At 35.0% G+C, this 21,851-nt stretch overlaps 1 protein-coding gene across 2 annotated transcripts in view; it reads left to right on the plus strand.

The window, feature by feature from the left end:
• Window positions 1–21,851, plus strand: part of LOC118205719 (uncharacterized) — a 97,259-nt gene that overhangs the window by 63,073 nt on the left and 12,335 nt on the right. Inside the window, exon 3 of one of the 2 annotated variants that reach the window (XM_085812029.1) lies at window positions 12,887–13,085. The exons of the other annotated variant lie outside the window; for it this stretch is intronic. The gene's annotated coding sequence lies outside the window, so the exon portion shown is untranslated. The remainder of the gene's footprint in view (window positions 1–12,886; window positions 13,086–21,851) is intronic. 2 annotated transcript variants of the gene reach the window in all.

Raw genomic sequence — 21,851 nt, forward strand, 5'->3', positions numbered from 1 at the left:
TGTATATAGTGGGATTTCCAACGATCGATACATTTTGAGCTTTTGAAACCTAAAGAAAAGTTCAGTGTAGAGAGATACTTTCATGAATAATTTAAACAAATCAGTCAAAGAAAAGAGGCCAGCGATTTTCAGTAGGAAGCACATCATACTGCATCATGATGATGCCAAATCGCATGCTGCTTTGGTGACTTGTGAGAAAATCACTGAGCTAGGCTGGGATATTATATTGTATCAGCAATACTCCCCAGATGTAACACTTTCCAATTATCACTTGTTTTTCTCCTTGCAAAATGGCACTGGTTCAGGGTTTATGTGAATAAAAAATCTGTTATTCTTAATTCATATAGCCTTAAATGTAATCTTTGGGCCTAGGAGTATCATCAACAAAATCTATTTTTAGCATATGGAAAGAAATATATGTTAAATTTTTCCTCGGCGCAAATCTATAATCATCCATCGCCAAGCATAATGTCAACGTAAAAGGTTACCACACTCCTTTATTCAATTACGAACTTAAAAAAAAATTGTTTAGGCATTGCTACATGAGTCATTACTTAATTTGTCATGTTTTGACAAACATGCGGTGATGAAAGGAAAGTATAATAAGTAATGATTCGCCAGGTTGGCCTCAGATCATCGATGTATCTGTTTCGGTTTGAGATGTATGCCAAGCAGACATGCAGCAATGGAGCCAAATTACTGGTCACACAAATTTATGCTAAAATGATTGTTTCTTCAATAACAAGTTATTTGTTTAGTGTCGAAGTGAAATTAAAAATTGGAACTTTCCAGATTTTTTATTATGTGCAGAGGGGGGAGGAATTAAATGTGCATGCGAGGAAACGGTGGTGGTGGTTTTGAGGTCCAGATTTTAGATCATTCTGGATAATGGAGGTTCGGACCTTGTACTGTAGAAGGGAAGAGGATGGATGTGATATTTGCCATTAGTGATTAAACTGATTCATTTAGTTACAAATTTCACTGGTAAATTTAGGTAAGCAGCAATATCAGCAAGAACTCCCAAAACTGATGCCATACTTAAGCGAGCAGGAAAAGGAGCAATTATTGATTAACCAATGCGATAAGGAAGTACATATTTGATGATAAAGAGGTTGTTAGAATTAAGAACGTTTTTAGAAAATATAGATAACCCTAATGTTTCACTTACAGAAAGACTGTGGAATGATCTTGCAGAATCGGAAACTCTTCTTTCTACGCTATATAGTCACAAAAAGGCTGCAATCTGAAGAATTGACTGGAGGCAAGAATGGAAGAATGTGGTGTTTGTTCTTTCTGAAATGGAGGGTGTATTGCAGAAGGAATCATTTCTTCAACGAAGAAAAGAGAAACTAGTTTGCTAGACAATAAAATCTTGCTGGGTTCAAAATATGTATATCCAAAACACTGAATTTTCTTGTATGATGAACAAATTAAAAAGGCAAAGAAAGCCATCTATGAACTTTCAGTAAGAATGAAATTATTCTCAGAACAATTAGAGAATTCGAATGAGGACAGTCAAACTGCAGACATTGCATTTGAGTCTCTATCATCCTCTTCAAGCGAGGAATTAGATTTTGAGAAATATTTTTGGATAATATTTTTGCCTTTTTAAAAAGGCTAAGAAAATAAAGGACAAAGAGCCTTTAGATATAAAAATGAAAAAAATACAAACAAGATTCCTACACGGCCTTTGAAGAAATTGAGAAATATGACTGCGCTTGCAAGACACCTCTTTTAGAACTTATAAAAGTCTATCCTGAAAAGTTAAAAGAAGTAGCCCTAACAGTAACAACTCTTCCTCCTACTCAAGTTAGTGTGGAAAGACTCAGCTCTGAAGTTTATCAAGTCGAATATATGGCCCTCCCACAAAGATCTTGCCAAAGCTATACTAATGCCAGTTTTCCCACATCATAATAAATGCTAATTAATATAAATAATTAAATAATTTGCTAAACCATCAATTTTTTTTTCCTGTTTCTGTAGCATCTAATACTTCTTTTATATTAAAAAAATAAGCTGTAACCCATGAGTATATGTTTACATATATATATATATATATTGTTGCGTGCGTACGGGTTCGTTATGAAATGAATGCACAAGTCCGATGAAAAATGAACAAAAATTTATTATTATCACAACAAAAATGCTTAAATTTTCTCAAATTATCATGCAGTATTACAGTATCTCACAGTAGTTATCTTTTAACTACTCAAATATCCAATAGAACGTAATTCAAAACAGCTAAAGAACGCTAATCCGCGAATTCGCTACAATCAACAAGAGCAGTTTTCTAAACAACAACAAACTAAGCAAGCAACTACAAACTGAGATGTTTTCCTCCTTTTATAAGATTTTAAAATCACGCGCTAGAATTTTCCAGTACTTTCTCGAAATCAAAAAGAGATATTTATTTATTTAATGCACGCGCTCATGTATTTTCAATTTTCCGGCTTAGCTTTCTTCTAATATTCGTCACGCGCTGCACTGCGCGAGAAATAAAACCATTTAATTTATAATTGAACTAACATTAGCTTTTTAAATATCAAATTCGTAACACTGCCCCCTTTCCAAGGACTGCACGTCCCGGGCAGTACGATCCCTGGACAGGAAGCTAAACTTACAACTGTGGCATAAATGCATTAATAAGCATTACATTACTATAATAAACAACATGAACAATAAATGCAATACATAAAACAAATCAAATGCTATCAAATACTAAATACAAAACAAATACTAAATGCAAATCAAATACTAAATACAAATCAAATACTAAATACACATTTATAAACGAAAAGGACCATGGTCTGATACTATTTGCAATTATTTACATTACGTACTATGGCCATAGTAATGTGCTAACCTGTCGTAAGAGTTCGAAGACTCACGGATCCGAACCATGACGTCATTTAGCCTGTTTAGGATTGTGTGCGAACCATCCCAAAGTGACTGTAAATCAGGCCTGACTCCTTTTCGTCGAATCGGGTTCCACAACCACACCTTGTCTCCTTCGTTGGATCTATGTCCAGCAGCTCTCGTGTTGTATCTGGTCTTCACTTTCTCCGTCGCCAAGTTCACTCGCTTTCGTGCGGAACGGTGCATCACTTCAAAACGGGCCTTGACATCTTGGATGTGTTCCTCAGACGATGAAGGCACATCCGTACGGCGATGAAACAGGCGGTCACAAGGCAGACGAAGGTCTCGACCGAAGAGCATCTGAGATGGAGAGTAGCTGGTAGTCTGGTGTTTCTTTTCGACCCTAGCATAATTTCGGCTGTTTCTCGAGCTGGTTCTTTCGGACAAAGCGTCGGCATTTCCAGGTGAGGATCCCTTCTTAGGATGGATAGTCATGTCTTTAGATCCTGAAAGCAGTTTGTTGTTTTTCAAGTCTAAGGAAAAATTGTATTTCCTTAAAAAGTCCAATCCGAGTATGCATGGATCTGTAATATCCGCCACATATGCCGTGTGATGGTAGGCGGCACTTCCAAACGTGATGTTTACGTTTAACTTCCCAGTTATGTCGATCTTGTCACCAGACGCAGTCTGAAGGGTAAAACAGGATGGCGTCCAAATAAGTTTATCTTTAAACTGTTCAGCTAAATGTTTCCTAATGATGGTAACATTAGCTCCTGTGTCAATGATCATACTGCAAGGAACTCCATCGATATTCCCATTGATGGACAGTCCGTTATTGTTGCCACTCACTGTATAAATTTTAAGAGCTTTAAAACAAGGTTTTTCACTATCTGGCAACCTCCGTTCCTCGATATGGTCACTAATTTGTTTACTGCGTTGTTGCTGGGAAATGGTCTTATTTTCCGTACCTCGGGGTGTTCTGCAGTTTCTTCGTATGTGGCCTTCAACTCCGCAGTTCCAGCACTTTAGAATTAGTTTCTTTTCACTTCTTTTCCGTCTCAAGCCACTGATTTGTCTGGTAAAATCATCTGCTTTATATTCCGTACCCTGGGGTGTTCTGCAATTCCGTCTTAGGTGACCTTCACTACCACATCTCCAACACCTTAGAGCCACTTTCTTCTCACTCCTACTCCGTATCAAATCTTCGACTTGTCTGGCTAAATCATCTAAACGAGCCATCAGTTGATCCACTGGCTCATGGACTCGCACAGCTCTAACTGGGTAGCGATCTCTACTAGTTGCTTGCTGGGCTGCCTCGAACTTCATGGCGTACAACAGAGCACTTTTTATGTCCTTTACATCTGCCATTCGAAGAGCTTTCTGTATTTCAGTATCTCGGATGCCGTCGATAAAGTATTGTAAGGACAGGATTTCCCTTGTTTCTGTCGGGCATTCCGAAAAGGCGAGATGGGACAGCCTTTCAACATCTGCGGCGAGCTCCTGAAGTGTTTCGGTAGGCTTCTGTTGACGAGATTTTAATTGGAGCCTGCTGTAGTCTTTTAAACAATTCTCGCCGAAGCGCAGCTCCAAAGCGCCGGATAGAGCTTCGAAATCTAGCCTTTGATTTTCGGGAAGCGTCTGCAGGATATCCGCTGCGTCTGCTCTCAGAGAAGCGGCGAGATGACAGGCCTTAGCTTGGGAATCCCACCCATTCGCGTCCGCAACGATAGAAAATTGTGTCCTATACATACTGCCAGGAGGTCTTCCCATCATATGTAGATAGTTTCAGAACGGAACGAGCAGGCATCAATAAAAATTTGAAACCTTCAGAATTGTTTCCTACCGTCGCTATGCACTTCTTTAGGCTGTCAACTTCTTTGGCGACGGCAGCAGAAACCCTATCATCAATTTGTTGTTTGACGGCAGAAACTCTCTCTTCTATATGTCCACCTTTAGTTTCAACCGCGTCTATTCTGCCTTCCATAGCCTCAAATTTATTTTCTATTACGCAGGTAATTTCTCTTTTCATTTCGTCCTGACCTGCTTTCATCTCATTTTTAAGAGATTTCATCTCTTCCTTAACGGATTCCTGGCCCAATTTCATTTCTCCTTTGAGGGATTCCTGACCCAATTTCATTTCTTCTTTAACGGACCTTTGACCAGCATCCATTTTCTCTTTAATTTCTTCTTTAAAAGATGTTTGGCCAGCTTCCATCTTTTCTTGGAAAGCAGCAAAAGCAGTAATGAGCTGTCTCAATTGTTCTTCCATCCCTCTTGTTATTGGCATTCAAACCCCACTCCTGACACCAAAAATTGTTGCGTGCGTACGGGTTCGTTATGAAATGAATGCACAAGTCTGATGAAAAATGAACAAAAATTTATTATTATCACAACAAAAATGCTTAAATTTTCTCAAATTATCATGCAGTATTACAATATCTCACAGTAGTTATGTTTTAACTACTCAAATATCCAATAGAACGTAATTCAAAACAGCTAAAGAATGCTAATCCGCGAATTCGCTACAATCAACAAGAGCAGTTTTCTAAACAACAACAAACTAAGCAAGCAACTACAAACTGAGATGTTTTCCTCCTTTTATAAGATTTTAAAATCACGCGCTAGAATTTTCCAGTACTTTCTCGAAATCAAAAAGAGATATTTATTTATTTAATGCATGCGCTCATGTATTTTCAATTTTCCGGCTTAGCTTTCTTTTAATATTCGTCACGCGCTGCACTGCGCGAGAAATAAAACCATTTAATTTATAATTGAACTAACATTAGCTTTTTAAATATCAAATTTGTAACAATATATATATATATAACAAGCAAGGTAGTTATTACAATACTGTATGACCAATTTGGTCTAGATAACATTTTGCGCAATATGCTGCAAAATAAGTAAATTAGAAATTGTAGTAAGCTCGCCTAAAAGTTACCAGGAGCTGTGGCTCCAAAAAGTTCAACACGTTTTAAGAAACAATGTCATTGAAGGGTGAGAAATATGCTACACGAGAAAGGAAAAAAACAGTAAAATACTCAGCATTGGAAACTAGTAAAGGCAAAAAATACAGTAAAATACCTATGGATGTGCCATTTGAAAAATTAATACATATGAAAATCAAACCATGTAACAAGTAAAACATTAAAAAACAAAATCAGATAAAAATAGTAAGCGGAAAATGGTAAATTAGCTGAACTCGACTTGCAAACTGGCTTTTCAAGGGATATTTCTGGTTTGAACGTCGAATCAAGCTAACCCCATTACGCGTTTCACCAAAACAGACAATTGAAACTTTTTCGCTACAAAATTTTTTAGTTTAGACAAAGTGTCTTGGAAAATTTATTAGTCTCAATTCTCTGTTCCAATTTCCCGACGCGTCCGCACAAAATGACACATTAAGGTGTTAAAATATGTAAAAACTATTCCGATTGCATAAGATTTATAATTTTATAGATTTTAGAAATCTGTAATTAAATTTAAAAGAAAAGTAAGATGAAAACTAACATAGTGGGTCTTGCTAAGACCAAGAAAAAAGTTGTAACAAAAGAAACAGAAAAACCGACCTGTGGCGATGTAGAGCTCTCCCTCTTAAAACTAAGTTGAAAAGTAGTTGTAATTCCCTTCTGTGTACTTCAGTCGTGTGACGTAAGTAGGGGGGAGCGATGTTCTGTGGGCGTCAGCCAATACGAAAAGACTGTCCATTAGCTGTAACTCGTCTCTAATTTTCGAAGGGGGCGGAAAGCTTGGAAAAACGTGAAAAGATTTCAAAATGGCGTCAGTCATGTAGTTGGAAGAATTCGAAGAGGGTCGGAAAGCTCGGAAAAACGTGAAAAGATTTCAAAATGGCGTCAGTCATGTAGTTGGAAGAAAAAATTGTTACTGAAAGTGAAAATGGCTAATTCAGCTAAAACTACTAAACTTGGCCACAAAAGCAAGAGCAAAAGGAAAAAACAGCCATTTGTTAAAAAAGTCGTAATTCTTCAAGCTAGCGGGCGATCAAGCTACTATGAAAAACGAAAAGGCCCAATTTGTTAATAAAAGCAGTAAAATTGGCCATTATAGAAATTTAAAACTATTTAAACAATAGTATTAACCCCTTAACTGCCGCGGGCGTATATATATGCCTTGCTCAGCCGATGTGTTAACTGCCCCAGGCGTATATATACGTCCTTCCAAACTGCTATCATTTGCTTTGCGCTGCTACACCTAAAATTATTCGCAAAGTTAACGCATCGGCTGCGCATCTGGGGGGCCGTTAACGCATCGGCTGAGCAAGGCGTATATATACGCCCGCGGCAGTTAAGGGGTTAAAAGTAATGTGCCAAAATTTTGGAGGAAAGATAATGTATAAACAAGAATTATCTGTACATTTTTTACATTAGATTCTCTGAATCAGCCATCCACCTTATACCGTCCTTCGGGCTTTAGGCATAAAATATCATTATCTAATTCAAAAAATTTAAAAATAGGTAAGGCTAATGCCAGCTTTTTTTAGGGTATTTTTAATTATTTTATGAGGAATTAGGTTACTTTTCAGAATAGTTACGAAGTATAGTATTTCTTCTTGTAAGTGTTTTGCAGTATTGCAGATTCTTTTTATTCTGAGTAGCTGTGAATAAATTGTGTTAAGTATGACTCTTTTGGAAATATTTGAAGTCCAGTTAGTTAATTTTAGTGTGGAAAAATTAAATTCTCTTCTTTTGTCGTAAACTTTAATAAAATTGTAATCAATAATATGTAAATCAAGGTAGACTACATTATGCTGTTCTGTATTTGTTTTATTTAGTTTTAAGCATGTAGGGTAGATATTAGCTACTTCTATTTTGTTGTAGTTATTAAATGCAATGACATCATCAATATATCTATAGATGAGTTGGTAAAATATACGTTCTTCTGTACTGAGTGAACGGACAAAGGTCAATTCTTTTGTAAAGAGGAATAATTCACAGACAGAGCTTGAAAAATTACCACCCATTGGGATTCCCTGTACTTGTTTAAAGATGCTATTGTTAAATTGAATAAAATTATTGAAGAGCACGCTGGAGAGGAATAGTTGCCATTTTTCGTTGCTGAGAATGGTAGAAATTTGCGGAAATAAATCTGGAAGAGCTAGTAAACTTGTAAAAATTTCTTTAAGTGGTAATGTATTTTGCAGTAATTTACAAAACATACAATCTTCTTAGTAGAACATAAATTTTATTTCTAGTCACGGTAATAGACAAATTTTATACAATTCTTAAGCGACTAAATTTTCATACTAATCCTAGCTGTAAAAATCTTCAGAATCCTATCCTTTAAAACAATATCTCACGTTGCTGACGTTTTAATACAAATATGGCATTGCCACTTCAACAATAATTATATTTATTTATTAAATAACAAGGTATTACAACCTCTCCCCCCTCCAGATAAACTTTAATTTATATTTTTATAAATTAAAGTTTACGGTCTTCTTTTTTTCCCAAAACAACAATATTAGCACAATACAGAATTTAAATACAAGATATAACATAATAACATACAAGGAAGAGAGGAAGGAACAAAATTTTTTTTATCTATATAGAGAAACAAATTATTTAATCAGGCCAGGGAGTATGACTTAATGTGTCTACATTTTTATGGTTTTTACCACTTCGATGAATGATCGTGTAATTGTAGGGTTGTAGTACTAGTGCCCATCTCATAACTCGTGGATTTAGACTCGCATTATTTTTGAGCCAAACTAAGGGATTATGATCGGTCATGATGAGGAATTTAGTATGCCCGTCTAAATAACATTGAAGTTTCTTTACAGCAAATATTATGGCGACGCATTCCTTTTCTGTGGTAGAGTACTTTTTTTTTTTCAGTTTCTGTAAACTTCTTACTGAGGTATAATACTGGATGTTCATTGTCTCGTTCATCTTTTTGAGCTAAAATGACACCCATACCAGAGTTTGAAGCATCAGTTTGCAAAATAAACTCCTTATTGAAATCAGGTGCATGTAGTATAGGCCTTTGAGACAGTTTCTCCTTTAGCTCTTCAAATGCTTTTGTGCACTCTTCTGTCCAATTTATTTTCCCTTTCTTTAAGTTTCCTTTTAAAGTTTCTGTTAAAGGTGCTGCGATAGATGAGAACAAGAGTGTAGTGTATGTACAAGAATGTAGTGATTACAATATCCCGCTAATCCTAAAAATGCTCTGACTTGACTTTTTGTGGATGGCACTGGAAAATCAAGAATAGCTTTTACTTTCACTTCACTTGGCATTCTTATACCACGACCTACAATATGTCCTAGATAGTTTACTCTATCTTGAGCAAATTTACATTTTATTGGTTTAATAGTTAAACCAGCGTCCTTTATTTTGGACAAAACGGCTTTCAGGTGACTTAGATGTTCTTCCCAGGTGTTCGAAAAGATTGACACGTCATCTAAATATGGAACAGCAAAGTTTTCACAACCGTGAAGGATTTCGGCCATCGTTTTACTAAATGAAAATGGTGTATTTTAAAGTCCAAAAGGCATCCGTAGAGGTCTAAATGTGCCAAAACTTTTAACAAAAGTGGCTAAACTTTGAGCATTTTTTGTTAAAGGTATTTCCCAGTATCCCTTTGTTAAATCCAAAGGAGTTAGATATTTTGCACTTGCTACCGTTTCTACTCGTTGTTCGATTTTAGGCAAGGGGAAGAATTGTGTTTTAGTCAATTTATTCACTTTTCTATAGTCGATACAAGGTATTGGATTCTTCCCTGCAACTTCTACTAAAATCATAGGATAAGTGTAATCTGAATCTCCTGTTTCAATTATTTTATGCTTAAGCATTTTATCGATTTCTGTTTTTAATATATCATTTGTCAACACATGACAATTTGAGTAATGACTTTTAGCGATGGCTAAACAATTTTTTATGTCAGTAATTGAATAATAAAGGAGTATGGTAACCTTTTATGTTGACATAGCGTTTGGCGTTAATTACAGATTTAAGTTAAATGCGCTAAAAAATCTTGAGGGAAAATTTAACAAAAATTTCTTTCCATATGCTAAAAATAGATTTTGTTGATGATACTCATAAGGCTATTTGAATTAAGAATAACTGGTTTGTTATTCACATAAACCCAGAACCAGCGCCAGGGCTCGTATTGCCGCACCGAGTTGCAGAATTTAGGACCCACAGAGACTGTATCAGGCGGTAAGATATCTAGCGCCGGCTCTCAATAAGGCTTAAGTATATGTGGGAATTTATTTCAGAACTCTGATAAGCCTTAAGGATATGCAAGAAATAAATATAATAAATAACTAATAAAATTCAGGCTTAATTGTCTCAGTGTACGATAGAAGCAAGATAAAATTTAAGGAACAACTTGTCATTAGTCGCAAGCTCATGATGCATAGCCAAATATGTATGGTGAAGGATAGCTAAATTTGATGATGATAGCCGCAAATTTTAAAGGTTTTCTTATATGGCAAAACTAAGGTGAATTTTTCCAATTAACGGAACTTGTAAAGAAATGTGGAAAAGCGGTAATAAATGAAGATGATATAAAAGATGTTTTCCTTTGTGATCACAATACTTCTCAATCATCAATCAATTAATGAATGGCAAAATCTGTAGTATGGTTCTAGATCCAGAAAAAAAACCGCTACCGATAGTGAAGAAAGTGACAGAGAAGTTATTGAAAAAGAAAAAATTTCAATTGACAAGTTAGTCAGAATTCGCGACACAGCAGTTACAGGACTTTAACAGTGTAACTAAACAAGAGATTATGTCTGTCTACAGAATTAAAGAGAACATAACATAACAATAGTGGTGCTTCCTTCTTATGAACGGAAGGAAAAGAGCTTAGGCAATGTTGCACATTGCTCTTCTGCCATTTGATCATTTAAGACAAAGATTTCAAATGGTAATTCCCGCAAAAGATAAATAATAAATAAGTAGATAAGATCCCAAACTGAAACCAAATATATAGTATCAGCAAAAGATCCCATCTCTAAATTCAGGGTGTCTGTTAAAACTTCCAATTGGATGAAGATCCGTTCAGTCCCTCCCAAACCACCAAACGCAAACTCTTAATCAAAACAAGGGTGCGATGGTGAGCCTAAAAAAGGTGGTGTATAAAGATCTGATATCTATTTCCAAATTATATTCCAAAACACAGCTATGAAAGGGAGATCCCTGTATAGTTTCTGTTACACACACACACACACACAAAAAGCGTCTGAATGCTTGTTTCTTGTGGTTTCAAATTCACTTTACCTGTAGGTGTTTAATATACATCAGGAACCCTATTATGCCAGAGAGCCCTTTGTATTGAAGGACCTGATTGAAGCTGATATAGAGAAACCCAAAGAATTTGTTTCTAGGGACAGAAAATATTGGATATCGTCCCAGGAAGTGAAAAGGTGCTTTCTCTTCTCCTCAACAAGCTGGGCAGAGAGGAGATTCGACAAGACCACATTTGTTGAGATGCTTGGCCAGGCATGTCCGGTAACAATTTGAATTACCTGGCTTAAGTTACTTCTACTAAGGTGTATGAGTTTACCTGATAAGTGTACTGAGCACCAATTTAGAATGAGCACAGTCTGGTAGTTTAAACCATAAATCATCATGTTTGATCTATATCCAGCTTCTTACTTCTTTTTTAACAGTTTGATATGAAACTGGGTAAAATGGTTCTGGGCCAGACATGGGTAGTTGCGGAGTATCTTTAGCTACTTTATCAGCTAGTTCATTTCCAGCAAAATCACAATGACCTGGGACCCAAACTAAACTAATAGTGTTATGGGCCAGAGGATTGAGATCTTGAGTACCGTTTAAAACACAGTTTTGTAACTTGAAACGATTAGCCAGAGCAAGGATGGCTGATTGGCTGTCAGAGAGAATGTTTATATTCTTATCAACCGTATTTTTGGCTAAGAGCTCCCTGGCGACCATATTTATCGCCAGAACCTCGGCTTGGAAAACAGTTGTTAATTTACCAAGGTATAGATGAATTCTAATGAAATCTTCTCCAGATCCCTTGGTTCTTCTAATAATTCCAGCTCCGATGAAGTTGGATTTTGATCCATCTGTGTAGCATTCAACTGATCCTGTTGGAATTAGGTCAGTTGGAACTAATTCCAGGCATATGTCAATGTGGCTTTTATGACCGAAACCTGTCCTTTGGCACTATGTGCCATTTTTATTCAACCTATACATGGCTTTAATTGCTTCTCTCCTCAAGAAAATTTCAGGGGTGGAATTTGCAATAAAAATTCTAATGCAGCCGTAGGGGTTCTGTTTAAAGCCCCACTAATGCATAGGCAAGCAAGTCTTTGTACCTTTTGTAAAATGTTTTAAATATGTGCTTTTGTTAATAACATTGATCCAGACCACGCATCCATAAGAAAGCATTGGCCAAACTATGGCAATATAAACCCATAGAGTAGATTGTGGCTTAAGGCTCCATTGTTTACGAACGATTCGCCTGCAGAGTACTAGTGCATTTGTGGCAGTTTGTGCCTTTTCTTTTATATGGGTGATCCATGTGAGTTTACTGTCCAGGTAACATCCTAGGTATTTAACGCATTCTTTATGTCTAATAATCTGGGTACCCAGATACAAATCTGCCAGCTTCCATTTCCTTTTCCACGTGAAAACTATGACCTCTGATTTTTCAGCAGAGAAAGATAGGCCATTTTTTTTCACTCCAGTGTGATACTTTATTCAAGATTTGCTGAGCTTTTGATTGTGTAGGGTTCTAATATTAAAACCCTGTAATAACACAATAAGGTCATCTGCATAAGCATGTGACAGGCCGGGTTCCTCCCGTAAAGGTTACACTTGTGTCCCCCGGATGAAAATTCAACATGGTCGAAAGTGTATTCAAAGGTTTTATAGTATAACTGCCAGCTGGTCGTATAACTGATGAGAGTTGAGACTCCTGAGACCTCTTAAAAATCTTATGTACCCTGGCTGTCTCATGGTAGGACAGAATATCTGTCCAGAAGGATCTCCATGAGTTGTATTTAGTTTTCCTGATTTCGCTTTTAAATTTTCTTTGTAGGATTTTAAAGTTAGACCAGTTAACTTCAGATTTATTTCTGACTGCTTTCCTGTGAGCTCTCCGAACCTCTAGGCAGAGGCTTTCAAGTTCATTGGTCCCCAGACTCTCTTGCTAGAAGAGTACTTGAATTAAGGAGAAAGTATTAGCACAAAATATGGAGGAACTTAAACAACTTGCATTGAAAGAAATGTTTAATAAGGTAAACAAATAAATATTAAGCTCCCCTCCTTTTTTTTTTTTTTTTTTTGTAAATTTTGATACCTTTTAGATCACAAATACTTCATTATTTCATAAATAACGATTTCATATTTTTAATTTCATAATTTTTACATACCATCTTACTAGATTTAAACTGATTTGAAGTGATGATCCGGAATCGCCGAAGTCCAGACGAGTCCGGATTTCGGACTTTGTACTCTATATATGAGGGAGTCGAGTCAGAGTCGTTCATTTTCCCTACCGACTCCACAGCCCATTTCTGAGTTTTAGCGGCACACACATTATATACTTGACTTTTATAATATATAATTATTATCTGTATAATTATGCTAATATTGTTTAAGAATCCGTGTCATAATTATAGGTGTATTAAATTGTGAAATTTTCTTATATTGTGATTTTCATAGCACTTTTTTCACAAATATTTTTAAAAAATGAATAAAGTTTAATAGTGGTTATGTAAATCTATAATGACTAAGGGTATCCAAGTACTTAATTTCACTATTTGTAACTAATTACTCACCTTTAAAAGTTACCTCTGCATGTTAATGCAAATTATTGCTTTTCATTTATCCTTATTATGGCCGCAAGATACAACGCAGAAATGTAAAAAATGGTGCAAAACTGTATTCCTTGCAGCTGGTGAGACTTAAAATATTACAAAACAACTTATCATTTCTGGTGCTTCAGTTGCTTATTTGGGAATTTAAAGTGTATTAACTGGTTTACAACTCCAAGGACTGAATGCCAGACTAACAACATTAACTGCATCAGACAGGTAGAGCATAACTAAGTTTCAGCACATACCAACCACAGCGACACCAGGTGAGGTGTTGAGGTCTGTTCTAATCAGCAGGTTTCTGTCTGGGCAAGCAGCAATGGTGACAACAGCCAAGCTTCTGTTATATGAATTGTGCTGATTGACTTTACTTCTCATTTTAACCTATGCCATTTGCTATAAAATCTGTAATATGTTCAACTATCATAAGTGAAAATATTTAATGCTACTTAAAAAATTTTACAATTAAATTTTATTCTCAAATTTGTATAATTATGTTTAATAATAATGCATGTTATTTACAGATCTGTTTTAAACTTAAGACAGCATTACGAAGTGAAGTTCAAGCATAGATTATATCTTTAATTGAATTTATTCAATTTCCATATGTTGATAGGTCCTTGATTCTTCCCCCCTCCCCAATTAATGGTCCTTAACACGTTTCCTGCCGCGTGGGGCGCTAAACTTTCCGTTCAAGCCATTTGGTATTATCATTGTAAAATGAAGAATTTTTTAAAAATTCATTATGCAGTCAATAATGGGCATCTTAATACTACTGCTGATGCCCTCATTTAATCGTGGGGCGTGCGTGACGGTCAATTTTTTTTTCTCTGTAACTTGTTTCTGTTGGCAGTGGTGATAAAGGCAAAGCATGTTTTGCTTCCCTTAAAATAAAGCTAAGACTAAACTAAATAAAATCCTTGCTTTATTCCGTAAATAAAATAAAAGAGCTAACACTTTAGCCTTTACATTTAAAATCATTTAGTGAAAGCAAAGTAGCATTATGCTAACTCATAATAACACAAGAGAACAAGAACACCAAAAAAACTTTTTGGCGATACCGGCGTACATATATATTATATTCGGCCAACCCGCCGATCTTGACGTCATCGGCCAATCAGCAGCAACCACGTTAGCTTACCTCCGATCAAAATTTGCATGTGGAAAACTAAAGCCAACAAACGGCCCTCTTTTCCCCATGCAAAGACAAAAACAAAACTTTCACAGAAGTTCATAGTTCAGTTCTATTATACAAAAATACTTATTGTCTTTAAACACTGAAAACATCTAAACAAAACTTTCTTAAATTAACAGCAGTCACTGCTTTTGTAAATAAGTCGGCAGTATTTAATTTACTGGTGATAAATTCAAGGTCAAACACTCCATCATTTACTAGTCTTCTAACAAAGTGATATTTTACGTCTATGTGCTTAGTTCGGCGATTTTCTATTGGCGATCTAGAAAAATCAATGGCAGACTTGTTATCACAAAATAGTTTACACTCTCTTAAATTAAACTTTAAAATTTCATCTTGTAAGACATTTTTCGTCCACATTAATTCCTTCGCTGCTTCAGATAAGGCGATATACTCCGCTTCCATGGTTGATAAACTTACACATTTTTGTTTAACAGTTTTCCAGATTACCGGTACTTCATCTAAATATAATATAAATCCTCCCATGGACACGCGGTCATCTCTATTACTTGCATAATCAGCATCTGAATAACAATGTAAATTTAGATGTTTAATCTTTGATAAGTTTAACTTATATAATTTAGTACTATTGAGATAACCAAGCAATTTCAACAATGCTTTCCAATGCCTAATTCCAGGATTCTCCTGAAATTGTGATAAGATATTCACTGCATATGTAATATCAGGCCTTGTCCTGTTAGCTACAAAAACTAAACATCCTAACAGATTTCTAAAGGGTAATGTATGCATTTCCGTAATTTCTGCACTTGTAGATGGACAATCTAATTTTGTAAGAATAGTGCCCTTAGCTATGGGAAGTGAAGTTATTGGTATCTGGAAATGTTTAAATTTTTCAAAAATTTCTTCGATATATTTTTGCTGATGTATAAAAAACCCATTTTCATTCTCTAAGAATTCAATTCCAAGTAACGTTTTAGTTTTGCCTAATACTTTAAGATCAAAAAACTTACTCAGCTGTGAAATTACTTTATCTATACTATATTGATCTTTACTAAAAATCACCATATCATCTACATATAACAAGATAATTACATTTGAACCCTTATAAACACAATTACACCATTGTATTTTCTTAAAATGTAGATTTTCTAAAGTACTTTCAAATTCACAAAACCATTCACGGCCGCTTTGATGTAGACCGTAAATTGCCTTGTGTAATAAACACACTTTATTTTTCTCTTCGATAAATCCCTCTGGTTGGGTCATATATATTTTCTCATTTAGGTTTGCATATAAATATGCATTCTTTACATCTAACTGACAATTAGTCCATCCTTATAAACATACCAGTATAGTGAAAAATATTCTTATGATTGAAAAATTTACTACAGGACTGTAAACGTCATCAAAATCTTCACCCCTTTTCTGCCTGAATCCCTGTCTACTAAGCGTGCTTTGTATCTAACCACTTGATTCTTTTCATTTCTTTTTAGCTTATAGACCCATTTGTTTCCTATTATAGTTTTATTTTCTGGCTTTTCGACTAATTCCCAAACATTTCTTTTCTTTATTGTGTCGATTTCTTCTTTCATTGCCTTATCCCATTCTTCGGCAATTACTGATTCTCGTGCTTCTTTAAAATTTTGTGGGATAACTATTTCTACGGAATTTGCCTCTTCAGACACAGAACTAGTCTCCTGTTCCATGAAATTAACTTTCCCCGAGTATTCGTTTTTTCCAATAAAATCGAACTTATCTTTTTCATATTTAATATTTCTTGCCTCACAATACTTTTCAATATCATTATAGGATCTAAAACGGGTGTCTGTTCCCTCTACATAATAATATATGTCTGTACGTGTTCCATCTGGCCTTTTAACTGCTTTTCTTTGCCAGTTTAAGTCTGATACTTCTTTCGGTGTAGATTTGTCATCTGACAACTTTATTTCTTCTCTAGAAATTTCCTGTTCTTCATCTGATTCTACTAATAGCTCAGATTCCTCTAGTCTTTTAAATTTAGGTTTAGATTTCTGTTCCAGGATGCCATTTGCTGCATACAGTTTTTCATCGAACTTCACATTACAGGTTTCTGTTAATTTGCGTTCTTCTGGCAGCCATATCCTATAACCTCTAGTTTCCTTCGCATATCCTACCATGATTCCTTCTTTGCACCTCATTTCTAATTTATTCCTAATCTGTTTTGGCACGCCAACATAGGCTTTACAACCAAATACTTTAAAATAAACAACACTGGGTTTTCTATTTAGGAACTTTTCATAAGGGGTTCGGTTGCTTTTATGACATACTCTGTTCCACGTATGTACGAAACAGCCAAGAGCTTCTGCCCACCATTCTTTTCCCATTTTACTGTCATTAAGCATAGCTTTAACTGCGTCTAATGCCATTCGGTTAAAACGTTCACACACACCGTTCTCTTCTGGGGTGTACGCATTCGTGCATTCAACACTAATTCCATTTTCGGCTAAGTACCCTTCGAATTGCCTATTACAGAATTCCCCACCATTATCAGTGCGTATACTTATTAATTTTCTATTTGTCAGTCTTTCCATTTGCCTATGATAATTCTTAAAGTTGTAGAACGATTCGTTTTTATTTTTCATACAATACACTGTTACTAATCCACTATAGTCATCTATAATAGCAAGAAAATATTTACTCCCACCCTTAGATGGAACTGGTAGTGGGCCACAAACGTCTAAATAAACCAACTGCAATGGTTTATCCGATCTCTTCGGAACAGATTTAAAAGTTATTCTACTAGATTTAGCAATAATACATGATTTACACCTCTCTATTGGTTTTTCAATTTCTGGTAACCCTTTCACACTTTGATTCTTACTAGTTTTCTCAATATAATCAAAAGTTACGTGGCTAAATCTCCGATGCCATAGCATTGCATCGTCTATTTTATTTAACTTTCCAATTTCTGTACCGTAACCAGCTTCCCTTTTACCTGTTGCATATCTAAATGGTTTTACGTGATAAAGTCCGTCATATCGTTTAGCGTAGCATAATCTATCCAAATTATTAAAGTATATCCACATCTTCCCTTTTGAAATCACAAAATGAGCACCAGCCTTTTCTAACCTTGCTCCCGATAATAAATTTCTTCTTAGATTTGGAGTATATAACACATTATCTAACTCAATCCAATTTATTCGATTGCCTACTTTTACTGCAAATTTGACAGTACCCTTTCCTAATATTTTACTTTCACAATTTCCTACAGCTAAAGACATACGTATATCGTTTATTTCTTCGAAATTTGTCATTAAATTTCTATTATTACAGAAATGAGTTGTAGCTGCAGTATCTACGACCCAATTAAATTTATCTGCGTTACCTCCTTTATCTGTAGTTGTTACATAATTTTCTACTAACATTAATTCTTTATGTTTAGACTGTCCATTTTTATCGTCTATTTTAAACTTCTGATTTTTACTTACATTTTCTTTACATTGAGCAATTAAGTGCCCAAATTTATGACATCTGAAACAAGGTCCTATTCTCATATTCCCCATTTTTTTCTTAGATTTAGTTTTGTTTTCAACTTTATCTTTCCCTGAGTTTAAACTAATAGTATTAAACATGCTTACCTTGCTGTCTTCTAAATCGGCAATTACCTGGCGAAGTCGGCTTTCTTCCCTTACCAGCTCTTCAGCAATTCTTTCCAGCGTAAAATCTTCGTCCTTCCACCTATATATCAACTGTATAATGCCGGAGTATTCTTGGGGTAATCTCCTTATTGCCTGAAATCCTTTAAAAAGATCTGCCAAGTTGTGACCAGCTTCAGCCAACTTCTTTGCAGTCATTCTTATTCTTGCGATGAATAATCCTATTTCTTCATTTGGCGTATATCTAATACTAAAAAATTCATCCAGTAACTGAATTATCCTTGCTCTTGTTTTGGGTTCGAATTGCTTCTGTAGAACTTCCCACACTTCTTTACCACTTGAACATTCTTGTATCAGCGGCCTGAACTCAGCTTTAATTCCGTAATATAATGTAGTGAAGGCTCTATTCTCCCTCAGTGTGAACTCCTGCTTTTCACGCTTTGTTGCACTTTTATCTAATTCTTCTTCTTTGTCCTCTATGAAGCTCCAACAATTTCTATCCAGTAAGAGCATTTTCATGTCGACTTTCCATCGATCCCAGTTGTCATGGTTTAACAACTCAAAACCTTCAGGTAGTAATGACATCTTCAATTAAGTGTGAGCACAACGACTTAAACAAACTTCTAAGACAGGTCAGCTTCTTTTCGTGGATAACGGCCCTCTTCACCTACATTCCTTCAAAGCTGAGTTCAACTGGATGACTGATTAGCTGTTGACGCTGGGCCCATAACCCTGTTGGCAGTGGTGATAAAGGCAAAGCATGTTTTGCTTCCCATAAAATAAAGCTAAGACTAAACTAAATAAAATCCTTGCTTTATTCCGTAAATAAAATAAAAGAGCTAACACTTTAGCCTTTACATTTAAAATCATTTAGTGAAAGCAAAGTAGCATTATGCTAACTCATAATAACACAAGAGAACAAGAACACCAAAAAAACTTTTTGGCGATACCGGCGTACATATATATTATATTCAGCCAACCCGCCGATCTTGACGTCATCGGCCAATCAGCGGCAACCACGTTAGCTTACCGCCGATCGACCTCCGATCAAAATTTGCATGTGGAAAACTAAAGCCAACAGTTTCAACTGCATTCCTCATATTTCGATCAGTCATTTATTTGCGTGTCGTTGATAAACTACTTACTGCTTCACTGAAGCTAGGATTGATTTATAGTTCAGTGTGTTAGACGGAGGAAATATGGTACATACATATTATTTCAGTGTAATAAATTCGGATATTTTGCATTTAAAAATGGTTGCAATTTTTCCCGCCTTTTCTTCTTCAGACCTTTTCCAAATTTTTCAATAATTACTTCTTATAAGCAAATATGGCATCACACAGCAACAGTTTTTCTAGTGATGATTCTGATGACGAGGAAGGCCATTTTAATTCGATAAGAAGGCGCTGTAAAATTTGTTATGAAAGAAATGTTAAAAATTTGGGTTCCCAATCGCCAAGAAACTGTACTGTAAAAGTTGCGACATTCTGCGATAGTTGTGTGGATAAACCACACTTATTTTTGCCATATTTTAATAAAGTTTATCGTAACATCCCTTTGTTGTAATTGCATATAAACTTGAATTTAACTAAAATGTTATATTTAAAACTTTAATACGTACGATAAAAAAAATTATATGTGAGGATGCAACTTTCTTGGCACAATAATGTTCAGGCAGATTATTTGTTAAACTAATTCCTAGAAAAATAAATTTGTTGGTTTATTGTGTTATGCATGTTAAACTATACAACCTTTCCTTGATAATTATGATTTTTGCGCTATTTTAATTATTGTAAGGCATACGCCAGAAACAAAATAATACAAATGTAAAGCGTGGGGCACATATGCCCCATGCGGCCTGAACGGGAAGTTTTCAAAAAACGGTCTGGCAGGGAACGTGTTAAAAGCCTCTTAAAGTATTTTAATTTCCATGTGCAGAAATATCTATGAACCCTGTGTCCATATGGGCACTTACTTTGTGAGCAATCATGACTGAGTTTCTTCTGTGGGCTTAAGTTTAGGTAATTACTTACAACATTTTGATTAAGAATTGATATTTATTTTTATTATTGTTGAAGCTATTTAACATGTATAAGAATTTATCAGTCCAAACTTTTCAGACATTGAGTTCCATCTGAAATATACTATATAGCTAAAAAAAATTCTTTCCTTCATAAAAAGATTTTGTATCTTTTATCTCTTTTCCTCACCTCTGTTTTTTAAACTGATATTATTTAATTATAAATATTTTTAAATATTTAGCAGTTTTTTGTTCAATAAATCCTGATTATGTAATTCTTAAGATATGAATATGTTTTGATTAGTTATGTATGTACAAACAATGTGGATTTGATATAAAAAGGTTAAAAAAAATTCTGAAAGACCTGTAATCCTGAAAATTCTCTAATATGCAGGTTTTCAGAATTCTGCTGTAATTTGTAATGAAATGTAAATTTTCTTAATTCATCCGTGTGTGTGTGTCTGCTTTAAAGATAATTAAAAGGCATTATTTTAATGCTTTATTACTTTCTCTAATTTATTTATAGTAAACCCTTGCTGAATGCGATTTGCTTTTATGCATTTTCTTAATTGTCTTTATGTAATTTATTCAATGCTATAATTTTAGTTACATGCAGTATGTTACAGAGTATCAGACGCTTTTCTTTTTGATTTGTTTTTTCTTTAGTAATTTTCTTTTATGATTGGTTTGAAAAACTTGTAGCTCAAGACAAACGTTGTTTAGAACAGCAAACCCTGAGCTGTAAAGTTCTCCTAATCCTCGATATTGCTTCAGAATATGATGCTAAAACTCTCACAACAATACATCCAAATTTTATTCCTTCCAGAAAAACCTGCTTCCTTAATTCAACCAGTGGATCAAAAAACCTGTTATTGTCAGGCATGTTTTAGTCTCTGCAAGTGCTAGATGAAGGAAAGCATGATACACTAATGGCATTTTCGAAGCAATTTAACATAAGACACTGAATAGAAATGATAATACATGAGAACAAAAGGATTCATCAAAATGTCTGCTGTTATCAGCTCTGGCCAAAAGTTCACAAGTTCACAGTAGTTTAAAGATTTCAGTTGATTAAAAATTAATTAAAAAAAAAAAAAAAAAAAAAAAAAAAAAAAAACATTGTACAAATTGCAAGAGCAATAGGCAGTGAAGGATTTTCAAGTATAGAAGAAGGGCAAATCAAAGATTTAGTCAAGAGTGGCAATGGGTCAAGTGACAAATGAAGAATTAGATGATTGTGTAACACTAGTAGTGATGGTAACTGATGGCAAAAGCACTGGTAGTGAGGACGATAAAGAGCCTTTAATGTACAACATACAATAGTTGTTAAAGGTAAAAACTGATTTTGCAATTGAAACAGACTCGAGAAAGACATA

The sequence above is a fragment of the Stegodyphus dumicola genome, chromosome 2, assembly GCF_044657685.1.
Source record: "Stegodyphus dumicola isolate Sdum_Otavi_A_Nest chromosome 2, ASM4465768v1".
Taxonomy (NCBI): Eukaryota; Metazoa; Arthropoda; class Arachnida; order Araneae; family Eresidae; genus Stegodyphus; species Stegodyphus dumicola.